We start from the raw sequence: 22,649 nt of genomic DNA on the forward strand, positions 1-22,649 counted from the left end.
CATGGTGATCGTGGTAAGAGGAAAAGCCGCTGTAGAAGCGGGCGGTCATAAACAACCGAGGAGGTATGGACGCCCAAACCGGGCGGCATTGTGTTTAGGTCGCCCCTTGTGGGTAGGCAAGCTTAATCGATCGCCACGCCAGGGGTGTAGCGACCTGAGGCAAGGTTGCCCAGTCGCTGGTGAGAGTTCGTCCCCGCGAGGAGGGGATGTGGGGAGCGAATTCTACTACATGGGGAAGACGGGGAAGAAGCGTATGGTGAAACACTCAGACTGTATCTTCCACTCGGCGCCCATAGCGACCAGCGTTCTGAAGGGGATCGTGCTGGATGGTGACAAGGCAGAGGTGAAATATGAGGACATGGAGACACTGCTGGGGACGATGGACATGGCCGCTTGTTTGGTGAGCTCATGACACACTAGGTTGTTATGTCGGTTTCCAAGGGAATCTGATTCTTTAACTTCGTTCGTGCAGTTTCTTGCTAGGATATGATAAGTTGAAAGATGTTGTACAAAACGCCGAGACTGATGATAACCCTCACGTCGAGCTAGGGTGTATGCGAGCTGCGTGGGTGGTTGACAAGAGGAAACTGGAGGTGATGACTACCAAGTACCAGAACGTTACTGCTGAGAATGCTGTGTTAGTGACTGACGTGATGGAGCTAGAAAGGGAATTAGCTGTAGTGACTGCTTATGCTAAGAAATGCCAGAAGGTGGCGCGCAAAGTGAAGAAGGCGATATCGAAGACAGCGGTTGCCTACGCCCGCCTCGACGAGAAGTATGACGCCTGAAAAAGTTTAATCAGAATGGGGCGTGTGATGTTGAGATCTGCTCGGCACACGGCTTCCACCAGCGCGACACCAGAAGATAAGCATGTCGTAACTGAGATTTGATGATGTGATGTACCTTTGGCTCTGTTAGCCAGAAATTGTAAGTACTGTTTACATTTTCCTCTCTTATATGAGAGTTAACAATAGAGCTGTGTCTTCAGGCTTGCCTGAGTAGTTTGCCTTTTTTATTCAGAGAATTGGTTTCCACGAAAGTGGCAGTTCGATACATTGTTATTTTTGTAATAGACACCGATCTGGATTTTCTGGGTAATCCCAGCAGATTGGTGGAGGTAGTTGTCGTGACGATTGGTCATATATTGTTACTGGTTATGCTCCGCATGCATGTTGCTACTTACTTGTGTGTGACTAGCGTCCTGCTTATGATGCATGTGGCTTACAATAACTGAGGAGCTTGAAGTTTAACTTAGAAACATGATCTGCTTGTGCTTAGCGCTCTCTGTCTTGTTTATTATGTTATAAGAGCAGAGATATTAGAAGCATGCTAGCTGTCCTGAGTCTAGGACTGAGTGTTCTTCCTCAAGTGCGTTTGTAGAAGTAAGACTCAGAAGAATGCTACAGTCAGGCTGAACATGGGGGCCTGTATAAGCGTAAAGCACATGGAGAACGTTTTCGTATAGTCGACACGATGCTCTGGGGTTTGTAGAGTCTGTGAGCTCCAGAGAGCTGTCTGCTCGTGGAGAGTGTTCTCGTTTAGTCGATCCTAGAAATACAGGTCCTCGACGAGACAAGAATTGGAGAGGCTATGTAACCTGTAAGCTCCAGAGAGCTGTCTGCTCGCGGAGAGCGTTCTCGTTTAGTCGACCCTAGAAATATAGGTCTTCGACGTGACAAGAATTGGAGAGGCTATGTAGCCTGTAAGCTCTAGAGAGTCATGCGCTTCGCCGCTGGAGAGCGTTCTCGTTTAGTCGACCCTAGAAATATAGGTCTTCGACGTGACAAGAATTGGAGAGGCTATGTAGCCCTCGTAAGCTCCGAGAGTCGTCGCCTTGGAGAGCGTTCTCGTTTAGTCGATCCTAGAAATATAGGTTTTCGACGTGACAAGAATTGGAGAGGCTATGTAGCCTGTAAGCTCTAGAGAGTCATGCGCTTCTTGAGAGCGCGTTCTCGTTTAGTCGATCCTAGAAATATAGGTCCTCGACGTGACAAGAATTGGAGAGGCTATGTAGCCTGTAAGCTCCAGAAGATGTTTGCTCGCGGAGAGCGTTCTCATTTAGTCGATCCTAGAAATATAGGTCCTTGACGTGACAAGAATTGGAGATGTTATGTAGCTTGTTAGCTCCAGGGAGTTGTTTGCTCGCGGAGAGCGCTGTTGTTTATGAGAGCGTATGGCGCGGTAAGCGTGTGGGATCGGGGAAGTATACCGGTCGTGCATCGGATGCGAGCTGTAGGATGTTTTGATGCCAGTAAATGGAATAGCTTATACTAGGTAACATAAAAATTTGACCTTAAACTTACAGTACTTAAAAAACAGAATATACAACAACAAAGGTTTTATTGGTAAAATCTTTTCAGCAAATAAGTATTCCATGGGCGAGGTAACAATTTCCCTAGCCTTCTTGAGTTTTTATCCAGTATGCTCCATTGCCTACAACGCGCTCTACGATGTATGTGCCTTCCCAATTAGGGGCTAGCTTGGAGTCGTCTTGCGTCTTTTTTAGCACTAGGTCACCGGGTTGGAAAGATTGAGGATGCACTCGTTTATTGTAGGAGTTCTTCAGGGTTTGTTGATAAGATGCGACCCTAATGGTGGCTAAGTCACGCCGTTCTTCGAGCAAATCGACCTCTCGTGCTAAGACAGAATCGTTGTGTCCTGTCTCAACGAGCTCGGATCAAGTCGTAGTGACTGTCAGCTCGGTGGGAATGACAGCTTTTGTGCCATAACACAAGGAGAATGGAGATTCGCCGGTACTGGACCGAGCTGTGGTGCCATGAGCCCACAAGATGTTCTCCAACTGGTTCGGCCATTAGCTCTTGTTCTTTTCAATTTTTTTCTTCAAATTTTCTAAGATGGCCTTGTTGCTGGCTTCTGCTTGACCATTACTCTGAGCGTACTGTGGAGTAGAAAAGGCATGAACTATCTTCCACTTTGCTAGAAATTCTTTAATTGTTCTGCCTTTGAATTGGGGTCCATTGTCCATCACGAGTGTATGTGGCAAACCAAATCTAGTGATGATATGAGTCCAGATGAAATTTCGGACATGTGATTCTTTGACATGTGCTAAAGAAATGGCCTCGACCCACTTAGTGAAATAGTCTGTTGCCGCTAAGACGAATCGAAAACCAGTGCTCTTCTGGGGGACGAAAGGTCCCATGATGTCCATGCCCCACATGTGAAATGGCCATGGGCTTGCTATATTGATCGGCTTCGCGGCTTGGTGAATGATGTTAATGGCGAATGTTTGACATTTTAAGCACTTGAGGACGTACGCTTTGGCATTGGTCTGCATACGGGGCCAAAAGTAGCCTTGAGAAATTGCCTTATGGGCTAAAGAGCATCCTCCGGCATGGTTTCCACATTCTCCCTCATGAATTTCGGCAAATATCAATTGGCCCTGCTCTGGAGTAATACATCGCAAGTGCGGTCCACCAGCAGATTTTCTAAACAACTTATTGTGCAACACGCAATAACGACGTGCTTGATATTGGATTTGTCTAGCTTTGGCACGCTCTACAGGGAGCGTGCCCTGATGGATGTAGTCCATGATGGGCTGCATCCAGGTCTGGCTCAACTGACCTTCGGAGAGAGGGAACAGATCGGCTATAACTAGGGCATGCTCGACCTGGTATGCAGGTCGGTCGACTACCTCAATGAGGAGTTGTCGTGGAATGCAACTCGGTGTTTGAGTGGCTAGGTAAGCTAGGCTGTCTGCGTGACGGTTCTCATCATGCAAAAAATGGTGTATGGTAGATCTCTTAAAAGAAGGCAACAAATGATGAACGACCTGAAGATACTTCGAAAGGTTACCTTCCTGAGTAGTGTACTCTTTAGCAATCTGGCGAACGACCAGTTGCGAGTCACTAAAGATTTGAAGTTCTTGCACACCGAGCTGTAGCGCCATACGAAGCCCATGATCAACGCTTCGTATTCTGCCTCGTTATTGGAAGATGCGAAAACGAGTCGAACTGACTTTTCAACCATAATTCCGTCGGGAGACACCAAGACGACCCCGATGCCACTCCCTCCGGGGTTGCTAGAGCCATCGACAAAGAGAGACCAGATTGATTTGACACGCTCTTTGTGAACTACGAGCTCCATCTCTGGTTCCCAGTGTGGGTCCTTAACAGGGAAATCTGCGAGGAAATCGGCGACGACTTGACCTTTCTGAGAGGTGCGAGGTACAAACTCCATGTGGTGTTTACCGAGCTCTTCGGCCCATACGGCCATACGAGTAGTCTTGTTTTCTTTGTAGATGATTTTCTTCAATGGGAGGTCGGTCAGTACTTTGATCGGATGTGCTTGGAAGTACGGCCTGAATTTTCTTGCCGAATAGACCAAAGCAAGTACGGCTCGTTCAAGAAAAGAATAATTCTTCTCAGCTGACGTGAGCATCTTACTTGTGAAGTAGATCGGCTCATCCGAAGTTGTTCTCCTCCTTGAAGAGAACTGAGCTGATGGCGAAGTCTGATACTGCCAGGTATAGCCTCAGTGTCTCCCCATCTATTGGTGTGGCTAAGACGGGAGGCGTGGTGAGGTATTCTTTGAGAGTGGCGAATGCTCGGTGGCATTGAGCGTTCCATGAGAACTGCTCGCCTTTCTTGAGGAGTTGTAGAACGGACGACACTTGTCGTCCATACGGATATGAATCGATTAAGTCACGGCGACCATGCCCGACAACTTCAGATCCGCTTCTTTGTCCGTGGATCGCATGTCATAAGAACGCGCTTCGGATTTGGTCCGGATTTGCTTTGATCCCGCTACTGTGACACTCGATATCCAGAAACTTACCGCAGGGACGTTCCAAAGAGGCATTTCTCTGGGTTCAACTTCATCCGAGTGCGGCGCAATCTGGAGAACGCTTGCTCAAGGTGAGTAATATGGTCGACTGCTTTTTTGCTTTTAAAGACCATGTCGTCGATGTAAACCTCCATGGTCTCTCCTAACATGTCCTGGAACATGTCAGTTACCAGTCGCTCCGGCGTTCTTAAGGCCGAACGGGAGGACGTTATAACAATAAATACCTTGTTCGGTAATGAACGAGGTCTTCTCTTGATCTTCCTCAGCAAGTGGGATTTGATTGTATCCGCTGTACGCATCCATAAAAGAAAGAAGTTCATGTCCGCAAGTCTGGTCGACAAGTCGGTCAATGCGTGGTAGGGAAAACTATCTTTTCGGTGTTTCTTGATTGACATTCGTGGAAATCGACGATAGCTTAATCGTTCCATTCTTTTGGGGACCGCGAACGATGTTAGCGAATTAATCGGGTAGTCCACCTTTCTAATGAAACCGAATTTGTTTGAGTTTGTCGACTTCGTCATTAATGGCTTTTCGGAACCCTTGAGAGATAACCCGGCGATTAATTTTAACCGGGTTTAGCATTAGGACTTACATTTAATCGATGACATGCTACACTAGGGTCTATACCGGGCACATCGATATACGACCAGGCGAAAACATCTTTATTCATAGCCAGAAAGTTTACAAGTTGGGCCTTGAGTGTAGGGTCAAGGTTAGCCCCTACATATACAAACTTGGGATCATTATCAGTTCCTAAGTTCACCCCCTCTCTATCGACCTGTTGAGGTGCTGGCCTGGGTGGCGACGCTTCTTTGTGTGGTGGAACTGCAGCGACGTGAGGGAGAGTGCACTGATTCACCCGAACTGGATCGGAATCTGTGGTGACAAGAACAGGAGCAAGGGATGGAGTGACTGTCGGCATGGAGACTTGTTGTGCGACACATGGCTGCGAATCCATTGGGATGCCAACTGGTGAGATAACAATAGTAAAGGGGTCCTCTGGGGGCGAGACTGCGGTATTAACACCAACTGACGTGACTTTGGGAAGCCGTGTGGATGGAGCAACAACGGCTGGATTGACTTCTGGAGTGTACGTAGACGACTGCCTCTTCTCACTACAGAATGACACTTATACTACCGTTTTTAAGTGTGGTATAAATATATTTATCAATGTTATACAACGTGACAATAGGTGGTGTGGTATATAATAATAGCAAAAGCAGTAGTATATATGTTTAACGGATACCACGGTTTTCAAAGAACCGTGGTTTGTATGCCCATTATATACCACGGTTGTCAACAAAACCATGGCATATAAGCTATTGAAACCATGGTTTATATTAGTGTATGTGTTGTAATACCGTGGTATATAGTTATACTAAACACTACGATTTATGCCAAACGTGGTGGTATATATATATATATATATATATATATATATATATAATAATGCTAGTAAAATCTTCCACTTAAAACTAACCCTGCATAACAAAATTTACGACTGTCTACATACAACATTTCCATCTTCCCAACAAATTCCAAAATGTACAATAAATTATCAAACATTGCAAAAAAAGATAATAATAAAAAAAAAAACTTCCATTAATTTTTTGAGTGCACTAAGAAAACAAACTTCAAGTTCCTTTTCATAAATTAAAAATGTAAGACTCATAAATTAAACTGGAGGGATCCGAACATAGCTAAAACTCATCCTCATTCGCTTCCGACTGAAACACCCCATTTTCCTAGATGAACTGAATTATTATTATTATTATTATTATTATTATTATTATTATTATTATTATTATTATTATTCAAGATACAACTAGCCCTAGCCAGCACCGGTTGCTATATGAACTAGCCAAGAGCCCAAGATACAACTCTTTTCAAAAACAGTTCATTCCATAAAATACACAATCACACCATCAATCCCATTCAAGAATGAAACATTCATTCCATCACTCAAAATTATCAAGTCACTTGTAAACACCAAGTACTTCAATTTTCCAAGTTTAAAAGTACAATACAAATCACTTTCGTAAATACCAAGTACTTCAATTTTCCAAACGAAAAAGTACATTACATTATGCTTACAACTAGCTAGAAAAAAAGTCTTATTATTAGAAAGTGTCCAAGTGGCAATATCGACCACCTCTATCCTTCAAGGTCGGCAACAAACAAATGTCGTGCATTACCTGTTTCATTTAACAAAAGAATTTAAATAGACTTTTACCTTAAAATGTAACGAGAGATATATACAACAATAGATTCACTTATACTAATTAAAACTAAGTGACATAGTTTCTAGTCTACCAAATTAGTAACATAGCAAGAAGGTAATCATGCCACTAGGATATCAAAGAAGCTATAGGCTATTACTATTTGATAACACAACACTAATACACCGTAAACCACTTATGGGAGCCTCTTTAGCCCTAGAAGCTATATGAATAACAAGGTGACATATATACAACTAAACGGTAACTGCCTCTACCTTCTAGTAATGTGTGAACAACTATTAAGGATAAATTCCAACCATTAAAGATATATACATCCTTAAGTGACAAAAAGTAATCGTGAACAACCATTAAGAATAAATTTCACACTGCCAAACATATTTAACACAACAACAAAGAAAGCAACAACAAATTGTTAGCTATTCTAGACACGCCACTAAATGAAATGGAAATCTCCTTCTCTCATTAAATACTTGCTACTTGATTCACAAGCTTATTAATATCGCAAACTGAACAATACTAGTCCTAACACCGCAAAGACAGTCAAAATGATAATTCAACAAATTACTTGCACCTCAGAATCTATAACCATTATTACTGGATGTCTTTCAATGAATTCAGCTTCAAGTTCATAAGTTGCTTTCGATCGGTCGAAAAAGTGTTTAATCTTTGAAGCATTTAAAGATACAAAATCATATATATACATTTAAAGCAGGCGTGTAACACTTAACTCAAGTCTAACTTTTAATTTAAAAATATACGGAAAATTATCATATATATACATACGCATACTGACGATAATAGAACAAAAAAATGTGTATAGATTGAACGCTCAAGGCATGTGTAGTCGCAGGTTTTAGTCAAGTAGATAACATCATAACAGTATAACGTAAGGGAAACTACAAGACCATAACTTTCTTCTTCATTGTTTTCCTCCCCTTCTCGAAGGACCAAGTTTAATAGGTTGGAAAACCCTATCTAATTTCCATTTTATGCAATTATGCAATGAAGATGGTGATTAGTGAAGTACAAAGCGTCTATTGAAAAGAAGGTATAAAAAAATGGTATGTTCTATTTTTGTTTTTCTTTCTATTGGGAAGAGTTTGATTTTGGAGAAGGTGAATTGGTAGAATATATATGAACTCGTAGAGGAAACAAAAGATACAAGCTCATAATGATAGGTAACCCAACAAGCACACTCATCGGTCCAAGTGGTAAAACCTTGAGTAGACAAAAAAAGGAATTACATCACTTGGAATACCGGTTTGCTTCTTGGTTCAGCAGGGTAAGAAGAGTATTAAATTAGCTTAAAAATGACTAGAATATACAGATGACGACATGGGTAACATAGCATGAAGTGAAAATTTTAGCAGACCAGGTACCTAGTGTACAATTGCACAAATTTCTTAAGGTACCATATTCTCTTGATAAACAAGATTATCGGCGTGATCCGACGCAACATCATTCCCCCTTGGCCACCCCTCCTCCAGGCAAGATGCTTTCAGCAATAGTCTCCCTTACAAACCTGAGAAAGGAAAAAAAAACAACGTCCAGAAATTCTCTCAAGAATGTAAGCAAGAACAGATAAAAGGATAACTAGATTACAAAAATGCCATAAGATGACTTTTAGTTTGGATCAGATGTATAGAGCATTACCACAAGAATGACTGACAAAGGACAAGTAATACATGAATGCCTTGAGCAATTCGTTTTCTTGATAAATGTGATGAATACACTTTACCTTGCTAGTTTTGTCGGAGGGAGGATTGCAAGATATAGATCACAAGAATGAAAGATAGCACAAGTCCCGTTTTCACATGCAAAAAGAAACTTATTGAAGATTTGTTCACGAAGCCTAACTCTACTCCTATTGATGCACAGTTCCGTTCCATCCCCGATTGTTTGTAGCTAAAAGGAAGCTTATATCACAAGAGTTAATCACCAAATTCCACTAATTCCAGGTTTCTTGGAAACATCAATCCCGATTCTTAAATTGCCGTGAGAGTAGCAGAGAGGTATCACATATGTACTATAGTTTCAAAATGTCCATTTTCCTCAATAACTTGCTTTCTTTCTTTGCTATATAGAAAATACAATTATTAATAAGTTGATAAGCATGACACGCCTTTTACCTGATCCAAACAATACATAAAATCCAAAGAAGAACATCTATCTCAGATCAAGCCTCACTTCGTAATATTTGCCAAACCATCAACTTTGGAGAATGGAAATATAACACCATATTAACACCATAACAAGGCATGGCATGAAACACGATCGCCTAACTTCTAAAATGCTGAGAATCAACTACTACTTAGAGAGAATACATAATGTATTTGGCTATTTGCAAAGCTAAAGGCATGTCTCGATATACTAACCATGTATATCCGATAAGAACATGTTTTGGCCAATCGCTCGATCCCAAAACCGCTTACGTAAGCCGGGGATGTGTTTCAACAACCGCACAATGTAAGGTGAATAAATACTAGATTGATGCATCATAAACGAAGTTGAGAGCTTAAAATTTTATTTGAAGAGAGTTAAACAATATAGTCGAAAAGTACTTCTCCCAGTTAGAGTAATGTGAGTCTTGCATGGAAGCAATACAAGATTAATCATCAATAGGATTTCAACATCAAAGCCATTCGACATAATAAACCCACAAATTTACATCTCGAGAGAGAAATACACATAGAAGTTACATTTAATCTAGAGATGCCCAATCGAAGCATGGTCAATATGGATTGCTATGTGGCTCACATCATAAGAACTTCAAAGCACAATGTGCATTCAAGAGCTTGAAGCACTAAGGAGACAGTGAACACCTTATTGAAGTGATGGGCCATGAAACCTAAAACAATATATGATAATGATGTAAAGACTCGAGGTTAAGTTTAAAATGTGCATTCCGGTCTACTGTTCCATTTACTCAACCTATGCTAATAATGACCGAACCATCGTCTAAGTAATACTCTAATCGACCGATACCAAGTATATTATCTATAAGATCAATTAAATATGTACCAAAGTATTTTCAAATGGTTATATCGATATGTACCCAAAACACGTGGATACTTTAATGTCTACCAATAAGTTCCTTTGAAAACAAAAAGTCAACCACAAAATGAAAAGCACGAAACCATATTTAGTACTTGGACAAGAAGGAATGATACAAAAGGGATGGAAGGGAAGTATCACATACAGTGGTGGGGCATGTCTATAACTTTAGCTGTGACCCCATGTAAAATCACTTCTCGAAAGTACATATCTGAGAATCTACTCGAGTTTAGTTTTTGCGTGCACAGGAGGAAAGAAGTATCCTGGCGCTTTTGTGTCCAAGAAACCCTACATATAACAAAGACACAAGTAATTAAGGAACAAGATTGGAATTTGATTTTTCTTTATTCTACCAGATCACCTTAAATATTCAACGAAATATTGGATTTGCTTTGAAGACAAAGAAATGATGGTATGAATGAAATATGGAAATCAGGGAGAACAATTGTATAGTTGTACACATAAACTCCACAGATGGCAACAAGTACATTAAACAAGATTGACATTGAAACTGTGGTCAACCTTCCACCATTTCCTTTGGACTCATCATTCTAAGGTGTGACTTAAATAATGTAATGGTGTCACATGTTTGAATGCTCATTATATATCATAAGAAAGAAGCGGTATGTTAAACAAATGATCCGAGATATCACCGATATGATCTTGGATTACACTAGCTTAGAGGTTGCATCATGTTGTAATGAGCTAGGAAGATGACTCTAAATTTGTATCCGTCTAGGTCAAACAGAAGCACAAAACGAAAAGTCGTTCTATTGGCCTATATTAAAACGACTCCATTTTTGTGAGAGGGCTCTATGGATTTCACTTGGTCTTCAAGAACAAATTTTAATCGTGAAGTCACCGCTAGGGAAAATAAAAGTATAATGTCATCGTTTTTGAAGCTAGAAGATGATACAAATGATTATATATTGAGAAATTGTTGTATTCATGTGCAAGTACATGTCATTGTCGTAACAAAATACTTCTTAAGAGTACTTTAGAAAACCTCCTATGGCGCCCAAGACCTCGAAGAGACATCCCACCATAGCAATTCCATTTGCAGCTCCTCTTTGCTTCCGGTCCTATTCAGATGGTAATAAATGCCAATCATTCTAGTGAAAATGGCACAAACAAGCCAATAGATATCAATGCAAATATGATAGTGAAAAGTTACCACCGCATTGTTTCAGAAGTACGGATAGTCCGATTGGCAATGACTATCTGTTAAAGAGAGAAAACAATATTAAAAGACCATCATTAAGTTCATTTTTTCTTGTAGGCAAAAAGAAAAAGAGAAAAAAAATGACCATCATGAAGTTCATACTTACTTGTTAAAACATTCATCAAAGATAGGTAAACAAAATTAAAAAGCTGAACCCAGATAACATAGCTATGAAGGGGTAACTTTGCAACACCGGTACAGATAAAACCTACACGTATAACATAAAGGGAGCACATTCAATCAATAATCTGAGCTGAATCTTAAAGATAAACTTTAAACCATGGAAAATCTTGACACCTACCGCTGCAACGCGAGAAACCATGACTGGACCGAGAATTCTCTCTATCAATGGATATAGAAAAGTTTGAAAGACTAAAAGGCCCCCACCTATACTTGAATAAGTTAGTAATTTAATCCCAAGAACAAACAAAGTCATTAAACTACTTCACAAAGATTATATGTACATATACAAAGTAAAGTTGGTGAATTTCTTTTTAATACTCGAGATCATTAACGCTAACATTGCATTTCTAACAAGACAAATTTGACTTTCCAAGAGGGAGTTGAAGGAAAAGATTTGGAGTATCTGTACATATAATATATTATTGCAGTAAGCATTATAGATACTATTCACAAAGAAATTCTGAAGCAATACTTTATCTAATTGAGTAAATAGGTTCACAAAAAGAGGTTGGAGAATTTTCTAATTTCGTAAGCACTTCTAATTATAAGTTATAAGAATTAAAACTATGATGATAAGTATCCAACTTACCGAGATTGTGAGAACAACGCCAACCTTATTAGTCGAAAAACCTAATCCAAAGGTTTTGGAACCGATGACCCATAGAGAGAAAATAACGCGGAAAGAAAGTTCAAGCTTCAGGTTATACATAGTAATTAGGAGACATTTTACACCCGGGGAAAATATCCAACTCAAGAACATTCAGATAAGCTCACTTGATGAAGTACTAGAATTGAGATTGACTGAAATGAAAGTAGAAAGAAAAAGAAAAAGAAAGACCCCATCCGGCTCACGAAGTGGGCGGGATGGTTCATCCCTTTTCCCCTTTGTTTTGTTTACTCTTTTCAGTCTGCACTACCGGTTGACCTAATGAGTGGCGAGGGAAAAAAATCCCACTAAAATTTTCGCCTTCTTTCTTTTATTTTTTAATTGGTCTCAAATTTTCTAATTAGATTTTAACATTAGTCACGCTTTGTGCATCCGTTAGTTAATATCTCTATAAACGCGTTACAAAATAATTCCGGTAATTTACTAATGGTTAAGTAATTATGTAACGGAACACTAATCATTATTAACTTACTAACGGATGTATATGTGTTACAAATGAGAAATTACAATTGTTAGAAAATCCTTGTTATGGTGTAGTGAAAAAGTTTGTTATGGTGTAGTGACGGTAGGTTTTCTCATTGGGAATCCTAAGAGTCGTAGAACTGTAGAAGTTGTAGGGAGAGACCGAGAGAATAGTGGGAATCAATTTGAATGAGTTTAAGATTGGGGTATTTGACTATTTGGTATAAAGTCATAAACCACGGTAGAAAGTGGAAAATTTATATACCACCGTTTATGTTTAAGGTAGTGGGGATGTGGAGTACTCTCAAAAAAAAAAAACTAACCATGGTATATGGCCCAACTTATCCCACGGTTTTCATGTAATCGTGGCATATACTAGTAAAACCAATGACCAAAGAAATTTCCGCCGTGGTATATAAGTATTTCCCACGGTTTTTGGAAGAACCGTGGTATAAATGTTCTTATTGACCGTGGTATATGTGTCATTCTGTAGTAGCAGCGTGCTGCTTTGATGTGTTGACTCTGACCTCGGCAACCAGGTCTTTGGCCATGGTATAACTGGTGGGCTCGCTACTTGTGTGGATTGGTTCACTGTCGATCTGTCCTGCTGACAAGATTTGGTTACAATGATATGCTTCCAGTTGATTGCTTCTCAGCTCCATCAATCCTCTGGGGCCCGGGAAACGGAGAACTTGATGCAATGTCGAAGGTACAGCTTGCATTTGGTGGATCCATCGTCGTCCTAGTATGGCATTATAGGACGACTAGATGTCCAGGACGCTGAAGCGCGTATTGCAGCTGACTCTATCCTCTTTAGATCCCACTGATACTGGAAGGATGATATCACCGGCAGGGTCGGCCCTGGAACCATTGAACCCATAAAGGGGGGCAATCGGATCGATCTATAAGAACTGACTTGGGTAACCTCATTTCTTGGAGAGTGTGGTAGAATAAAATGTCGCATGAACTCCCCGGGTCGATCAAGACGCTTTCACCATCCGGTCGCTGATCTTGGACGTTAACTAGTCGCCATCATTGTGAGGAAGGCAGACCTTGTTGAGGTCGACCTCTGTGATACACTTCTTGGAGAGCACCAACACAACGTCTTTTAGTTTTTCTTTTTAGAGGAGAGAGGAATTAGGTCTGACGTAGTTCAAATAGGTGGTATTTATAGGCTTGAGGAAATGTCAATCCAAGAGACACGTGTGTCCCTTGCACACGTGTAAGGTGGAGATTGTGAATGAGTGTTAGGCTGGTTGTATTATAAGTCGTGTGCTGATTGGGAGTTGGTGCTGTAATCCCTATTTCCCGGTGGTGGGAAATACAAGTAAGATTTTGGTAATGATTACCCCTGGTGGTGACCTTATTTGAGGCGTTCTGTCTCTGGCCATGTGTTCGTACTGAGACATCTTAGTTAATACCACCTGCATGAAAGGAGCTGCTCACAGGTCGGTCTTGGAGGTCGATGTTTTGGGTTCACCTATGCTGCGCGCGTATGTCTTCACAAGGGAGCTGCTCACAGGTCGGTCTTTGAGGTCGATGTCCTGGATTCACCAGGGAGCTGCTCACAGGTCTTGGAGGTCGATGTCTTGAGTTCGCTTATGCTCCACGCGTGCGTGATAACTTTATGAGGATATCACTCTCCTACACTTCCCTCATGCCTACTGTTTTCCAGGTCTACTCAGTAATGGTGATTTTGAAATGGCTCCAACAGACAAAGGAGCGAGGGATGGACCTGTTTCTATTCCTGATTGGAAATCAAAAGGAACAGTCGAGATGATAGAATCTGGACAGAGGTAACGAGGGATCATCCTTATAGTACCTCAAGGTTTACGCGTGCGGCGCGTCTTGGCAATGATGCGAGAGATAAGCCAAGAGTTTAAAGTTGAGAAGGGTTCATCAGACTGTCACATTTAAATTTTGCAGCAAGGACGCAGTTGGTTGGAGTCTCTTAACATATCGGTACCTCCGTGATCTCGGACCATTGATCTCCGACCACTTTATAATCGCACCGGGCGGGATGCATAGTTTGCAGAAGAAAGTAAGGGCAGTACTTATGATACCTCCTTATACTTGTTAGTTGAGTTGGGGATCCCATTCCCATCCCATCACTTGGGGCAAATTTGAGAAGGTTCATCTTCACTCCAATGTGCTGGAACAGTTCCGATAATAGACCTGTCCAAAACAGAAGGTTTAGCAGTTTGAGATCCTCCACTAGATGTGCATCTACAATTCTGATCCCCGACATTCCTTGTAGATGATGGTGGCTTCACCTAGTGAGACAAGCTCGTATCAATAGCCTCTTTTCTATATGTATTTTCTGTGCTTGTGTAAACGACATATTAACGCCGTGAGAACTACCACTTTCATCATTACTCTCAAGAGATTCACTTTGACTATCAACTTCTTCATGGTTGTAGTAACTGTCTTCTTTCAGTGCCATCAACTGAGATAAATTGTGAATGGGTATCCTATAGTGGTAGAGTTGGTATCCAGGAAAATGGGGTGTTTCAGCCGGAAGTGAATGAGGATGAGTTTTAGCTATGTTCTAATATATGAGTCTTACCTTTTTAATTTATGAAAAGGAATTTGAAGTTTGTTTTCTTAGTGCACTCAAAAAATTAATGAATTTTTTTTTTATTATTATTATTATTATCTTTTTTTGCAATGTTTGATAGTTTTTTGTACATTTTGAAATTTGTTGGGAAGATGGAAATGTTGTGCGAGGTAGGTCGTGTAAAATTTTGTTATGCAGGTTCGGTTTTAAGTGGAAGATGTTACTAGCATTATATATATATATATATATATATATATATATATAAACCGTAGTGTTTAGTATAACTATATACCATGGTATTATAACACATACACTAATATAAACCACGGTTTCAATAGCTTATATGCCACGGTTCTGTTGACAACCGTGGTATATCATGGGCATACAAGCCACGGTTCTTTGAAAAACCGTGGTATCCATTAAACATATATACCATAATTTTGCTATTATTATATACCACACCACCTATTGTCACGGTTGCATAACAGTGGTAAATATATTTATACCACACTTAAAAACAGTGGTATAAGTGTCATTCTGTAGTAGTGTTAATGGGAGCGTGGCTCTTCATCATTTAGCTCTAAAGGTCGTGGCGCTTACATAGACATGCAATATGCATAAGTACAACAACATGTCACAGCTTACAACACCAAAGAGTCTTGCTCCTGCTCAGGCTCAACCTCATGTTGCATAGCCTGCTATCTTATTCTGTCAAATCTGTAACAAAAAAGGACACAATGCTCTCAAGTGTTGGCACCGATTTGATAACACTTTTCAAGATGAGGACGTTCCACAAGCCTTAGCTGCTCTCCATATGAATGACTCTAATAATGATGGCGAGTGGATTCCAGATACTGGAGCTACATCACACATGACTGATAATCCAGGTACTCTTTGCAATTTACAACCATATAATGGATCTGATTATGTTATGGTTGGTAATGGAGATCATCTACCCATCACACATACTGGTGATGCCACTTATAACTTTTTACTACTAATTAAAAATGTTCTTGTGGTACCTGATATTAAGAAGAAGTTGCTCTTTGTTTCTTAATTAACATCTGATTATCTGTGTTATTTAATTTTGAGTTTGATAAAAATGCTTTTTTTTTATTAAGGATCGAAAGACGAACCAGGTGATGGCATCGGGGAGTAGACAAGTAGGACTATATGTTTTAGCCAATACCAAGGCTAAAGCTTTTTTCTCAAATAGATTTCGAGTTACAGATGAAAGTACTTGGCACAGATGAATCATTGCTTTTCTTAGGAAGAATATAATAACTCTATTTCAGTTCATAAAAGTTCTTTTGGCTTATGTATGAGTTATGAGATGAGTAAAAGCTTCGAACTCCCATTTTTCCCTTCAAGCAGTAGGTCTTCTAAACTACTCATTAAAGTTCTATGTGACCTTTGGGGACCAGTTTTATCTAATCAAGGTTTTCGATATTATGTCGTCTTTGTTGATGATTTTTCGCGATATACATGGTTTTATCCTATCAAGCAAAAGTTTGACTTTTACAGGGTATTTCTATTGTTCCAAACGATGGTGGATGATAATAGAGAAAACAATAGTTTTACCTACGATTAAGTGATGAAATTCAAATGTAAGTAAAACTAAAACTATTTTCGTGCTTATATATCAAAGTTATCTACTCTCATTATCAATGCAATATGTTTAGAGTAGAGAATTCATTCCACTCCTAGTCGTTTAGATGTGAAGTTTCCTAGTTCGTGTAAGCTAACAAAGTCGTGAGAGTAATGGAATTGAATTTAACTACGATAGTGAATTAACTAATAAAGATGTGATAAATGAAATGGCGGCAATCCAATACTAAATTGACAATATGAGAATGAATTAGGAAAATTTGATTTCACCTTGATTTGACTTAATAAACTAACATAGAACATGTTGTAATCCTAATTTTTATGTTTCCATGTAAAGGTTGGGTATTTCTAATTCCTAATTATTCATGGTAATATCTACCAACTAATAACTAGCATGTGAAGCAATCAAACCCATTCTCATGGTGAACTAATTACTTTCTAGAGTAGAATAGAACATTACAACCAATTATACGATAATACAATCAAGTTTCATCAAGGTTTCTTCAAACCCCTTTAATGAAGGTTTAGCCTTGAGTCATTAAACTATCATTAATGGAATAAGAACAATAAAAATAAGACATTATGGAAGAAATGATAATTACTTTATTAATCTAATTGAACAATAGTATAATAATTCCAAATGAATTAAAACTGAATTTAAAACTAAGATTATGATTAACTAATTATCAATTTAAGACAAACTAAATCTATGAATTAAGTATTGAATTAGAACTAAACTTGAAATATAAACTAAGTATTGATTCTAAAAACTAAATTCTTGTTCTAACCACTAATTTCTTGATAACTAACTAGATAACTTAAGAGCTAAGCCTTAGTCTCTTGATATAGAAGAGGCTAGATCCACAATTTTGTGCATGGGCTGAGGAGCCATGTTTTGGGCCGGAAAATAGAGTCCAAAACCTCATTACTTCAGTCCACAAAGGGGTTTTAGTTGGAAATGACTTCAACAGCTTTTTCGTTCACTTCTGCTCCTTTAATTGGGTCAAGACTTAGAACATTAGAAAGCTCTCTTTCCGAGCCGGTCGTTTTGACATATGGTAGGCCCAATTCCGAGGTCTGAGTCCAAAGATACGACCTTCGGAAGTTCTGCTGACTTTTATGCACTATTTCTGCCCGCATTGACTTTGACTTTTCAGCTTTGACCGGGGTTTAAAAAGGTTTTTTATCCTTGAAACTTGGCCTTTAATCATAGAACTTCTTAGCAACCAACCTTTGCTCCTTTATCTCGCAAAATGGACGTCTTTTTTCACATATTCGACTCCAATGCCTGAAATACACAAAAGTATACAGAACTCTTACTTATTAATCACATAATTGGTCTAAAAACAATATTGTTAAGGAGTTAAAACTACAGTTTTGGACTCTTATCAGTGGATAAACAATTTGAGAAGAAAATCAAAATTTTCCAGCCAAATAATGGGGGTGAATTCTTGAAACAAGAGTTCCTTGATCATCTTAGTGGTGAAGGCATAATTCATCAACTATCATGCCCAGGTACTCCTGAACAAAACAGTTTAGCAGAGCGTAAACACCGTCATGTTGTTGAACTTGGCTTAGCTATGATGCTTCATGCGTCAGTTCCTAAGAAGTATTGGGTCGAGGCTTTTAACACGTCAACATTTCTAATAAACCGATTGCCTTCACCAACTCTTAACATGACCACTCCATATAATCTATTACATAAAAAACCGCCTACATATGATTTCCTTTGAACTTTTGGTACTTTATGTTATCCTTATCTGTGAGGATATATACAAAGGATAAACTAGAACCAAGATCTCTCCCTTGTGTATTTATAGGTTATAGTGTTAAACACAAAGGCTATCGGTGCCTCAATCCTCAAAATGGGCGTGTTTATATCTCGCGTCATGTCATCTTTGATGAGTATCGTTTTCCTTTCACAGGCCCACACAATCCCAAGATATACTTGTTGGCACAACTCCTTTTCAGAATTGGTTGCATCCTACTGAAACTCATTCCAAAAATCCTCCCACTCAACTTTGCTCACTTACTGCCAAGAACTTGCTAGTCTATTTAATTTAGCTCCTATCAATCCATCGCTATCCATTGAACAATCGGCTATCACACCACATGAAATTGAACCACCTAATCCACCTCAAAATGATCCACCTCAAAATGAACCACCTAATCCATCTCAAAATGAGCCTAATAATACTCAAACAACCCCAAGGCTAGTACACAGATCTTCTTCCACCCTTCCTAGGCCTGTATAACCGCACTTAATGATAACTCGTATGAAAGACGTCATTCGCCAGCCAAACCCGAAGTATGGATTACTTGCTACCACTACTCCTATCTCCACCACACCAAAATCCACAAAAAGTTCTCTTAATTAGTAACCTAGGATAGAATTATGCTATGCTAGAAGAAATGAATGCTCTCTCACACAATGAGACATGGGTACTTGTTCCACGACAACCCTACATGAATGTCATTGATTGTCAGTGGGTGTTTAGAGCCAAACTCAAATCTAATGCATGGTTCATTGGATCGCTTGAAAGTAAAACTTGTAGTGAAAGGCTATAACCAAAGGGAAGGAGTCAACTTTCTCGAAACATTCAATCCGGTAATAAAACCTGCTACTAGCAGGACTGTTCTTATAACACCCCGTTTTTTTTAATATATTTTAATAATAAATAATAAATAATAATAATAATAAATAATAAGAATAGATAAAATGAAAAAGGATAAAGATTAGTGGAGATAGGAAAGGTAAAGAGATAAACCTTCATCCCTATTTTACGGGGGTTTTAAAAAAAAAGGACACATAGAGGAGTTTTACGTGAATTCACACGAGAGTTTTTTTTTTTTTAATGGAGGAGTTTTACACAAAGAAGAAAAAAGAGAGTTTTACGCATAGAGGAAAAAGGAGGCTTCTTGCTGGAGATCTACTGATAGTAGGAGCGTATCATGAGTGAGTAGATATTTTTGTTTTTCACTGAACCTAGATTTTTACTCTATATAGAAAACTTTGCTATAAAATATATAAGGTTTATGCTCATTATTCTTCTGCTCGTTTCTGTGCTATATGCTGTCGAATTTGGAATACATACTGTTAATCGTATTGTCAAATACTAATTGATTTGTATGGTTTACCTACTTCCCCTATTACCATTTTCGAATTGTTATAAATTGTTAATGGAGATATACTGCCCTAAAATTTGTTATATTATATGAATTTTGTAGGTTAGTATACTGCCTTTGTTTTTGGTTGTGTAAACCAAATTGTTTGGATGATCAAATGGGTTGTTGATTTACGTCGGTTGGTTGTTGATTGAGTTGGGTATGTTGAGTTTTGTTTTGATTGAACTGTTGAAGCTCTGTAAAGGTGTTAATGGAGTCGAACTCGATTTTGGGCAAGTAAGGGGAATCAAGTTTTTTAGTATATCATAGTGTTGGGTTTTGTTAGTGATCAAAACCGAACTGTTTCGGTGGGTTGTATGGGTGCTGTTGAAGCTCCCAAGGTTGTTAATGGTGTCGAAAGTGATTTGTGAGGAGTGAGGGAATCGAGTTTTGATTGTATCGAAAGATTGGGTTTTTGGTGAGGGTTAAAACCGATGGGTTTAGAGGGGACTAAGGTTGGTGGCTGATCGATGGAGGTGGTGAGCCGTTGAGGAAGAAGAAGGAGGTGGTGGCGATTATGTTTCTTTTAGTTAGGCTTGGGCCGAAATAAGACTTGTGGGCTTGAGTTGGTTTTTAGATATTAACATGTGGGCTTAAGTTTATTTAAGTTGGGCTTGAGAAAGGCTAAAGATTTTTGGGCCTTAGTCTTTGGGTTTTTGCTTAGATGAGTTTAGAACTGGTTGACTACTGTTGACCCTTGGCAGGTTGATTGCTGTTGACCAATCAACACTTTGACTAGTTGACCAAGTTTGACCTTTGACTTGGCTAAGATTAGGTCTAGGGCTATTAGTGTGTTTGGCTTTAGGCTAAGACTTTTTATATATACGTGTGTACGTGTATTAACTACTATGTGAAATTTCATTCTTACAATAATTCTTTTATGATATACGATGCTATGACACTTAGGCATCGATATAATTAATAACGTGTAAACAATGATACACGAAACAAGATACTCCTCTTTACTCTGAAAGAAAATATATGCAATAAAGTTTAATAATGTTCTCAACAAATTTACCACACCCTTTTAGAACTCTCCACACCTCAAGATTTGGAAATGAGATTTTATTACTGATGATGTCATATGATAGGTGGGAATTCATTGAATATGCCATGAATGACCCAATAGTTTGGACTGCCCTAGAGAGGAACTAAGGTATTTGCCTTGCGGATCGGTCGTATTCCTTGAGTGTACGGGAATGTAGGGTTGGGTATTCCTTGAATGTGGCGGGAATGACCCAGGGCATTCATTGAATGTGCCATGAATGGCCCGTCAGTGTTATGATGGGTATTCTTTGAATGTGGCAGGAATGACCCAATGTATTCATTGAATGTGCCATGAATGACCTGAAATTATATGCCCAAAGAGGCTGTGAATATGTGTATGAAAGCCTAGAGATGGCTATGATATCGTAGTACTCGGTGGGAGAGAGGCACACAGGAATGTGTGATTTGGCAAATATGTGGAGTGCAAGTCGTGGAGTAGGTACTAAAGGGTGGGTGTATAAAAAAGTAATCGATTAATTAATAAGAGAAATTGATTTGGTTGTGCGGGTGTGCTTGGACTTGCATTTGAATACTTATAGAACAATTACATATGTTTATTAAAAATTTCTAACTTTCGTTTGCAGGATGGTAGGACTTAATAATATTTTGTGCGGGGACACTGTCCTACCCTTATACAGAAGTGGTTATCGGTAAAATTTAATTCAATTACTAAGTTATTAAAATGAGTTAATATAATGGAAATCTTGCTTGGAAAGAAACTATGCCGGTTGAAAAAATTAAACTACCTGTCTTTCAAGCTGAGAATGGTTAAGTTATGGGTACATATAAAGTATTTGTTTGGATAAGTAAAGTCTAGAAATGTTTTTATGTTGTTAGTCTACTCATACCAGCAAATTCCATTTTGCTAACCCATGTTTGCTTTGTTTTGGCAACGTGGAAAGTAGTGGAACCACGGCATTTGATTTGGATTCTTTCCTGGAGCAGTCCGTTAGTTACTTTTATTAGGTCCGATTCTTTTTGGAAGTATGTAATAACGTAGCTTACACATTCATTATGACATGAGAATATGGTACTGAAGACTTTTTATTCTTAGAGTTTTGAAAGATGTTTTTTTTTTACGGAAGATAGCCTATTAATAAAGTGATGACGGATAAATATTGGGATTATTTATTTTAAGTTGATTCTTTTATGATATGGGTTTTTGGTGTTTGTATGTATTGTATCCACCCCGTCATAGTCTGGGTTTTAGACAACTGAACATAGTGATGTTTGAGATATTTGTATTTCAAATATTCCCTTTGTAATTGTTTAGAAATTCGGGTTGTGACAGTTCTCACCATTGCAACTATTAAAGGCTGGAATTTTTGGCAACTTGATGTTAAGAATGTTATTCTACATGGACATCTTCAAACCATAGTTTTCATGGAGCAACCCTCCCGGCTTTGTAGATGCACTATTGCCAAATCATGTGTGTCAGCTCCAACGATCTTTGTATGGTTTAAAACAAGTTCCACGGGCCTGGTTTGACATATTCATTAGTTCTTATCTCATTGAGTATGGTTTTAGATGCAACCCATGCAGCTAACTCATTATTATTCATTTTCAACAATGGTGTTAATATCATGGTTCTACTGGTATATGTTGATGATATAATACTCACAAGTGACAATAATATTTTAT

Source organism: Coptis chinensis, chromosome 3 (assembly GCF_015680905.1).
Source record: "Coptis chinensis isolate HL-2020 chromosome 3, ASM1568090v1, whole genome shotgun sequence".
NCBI classification, from domain to species: Eukaryota; Viridiplantae; Streptophyta; class Magnoliopsida; order Ranunculales; family Ranunculaceae; genus Coptis; species Coptis chinensis.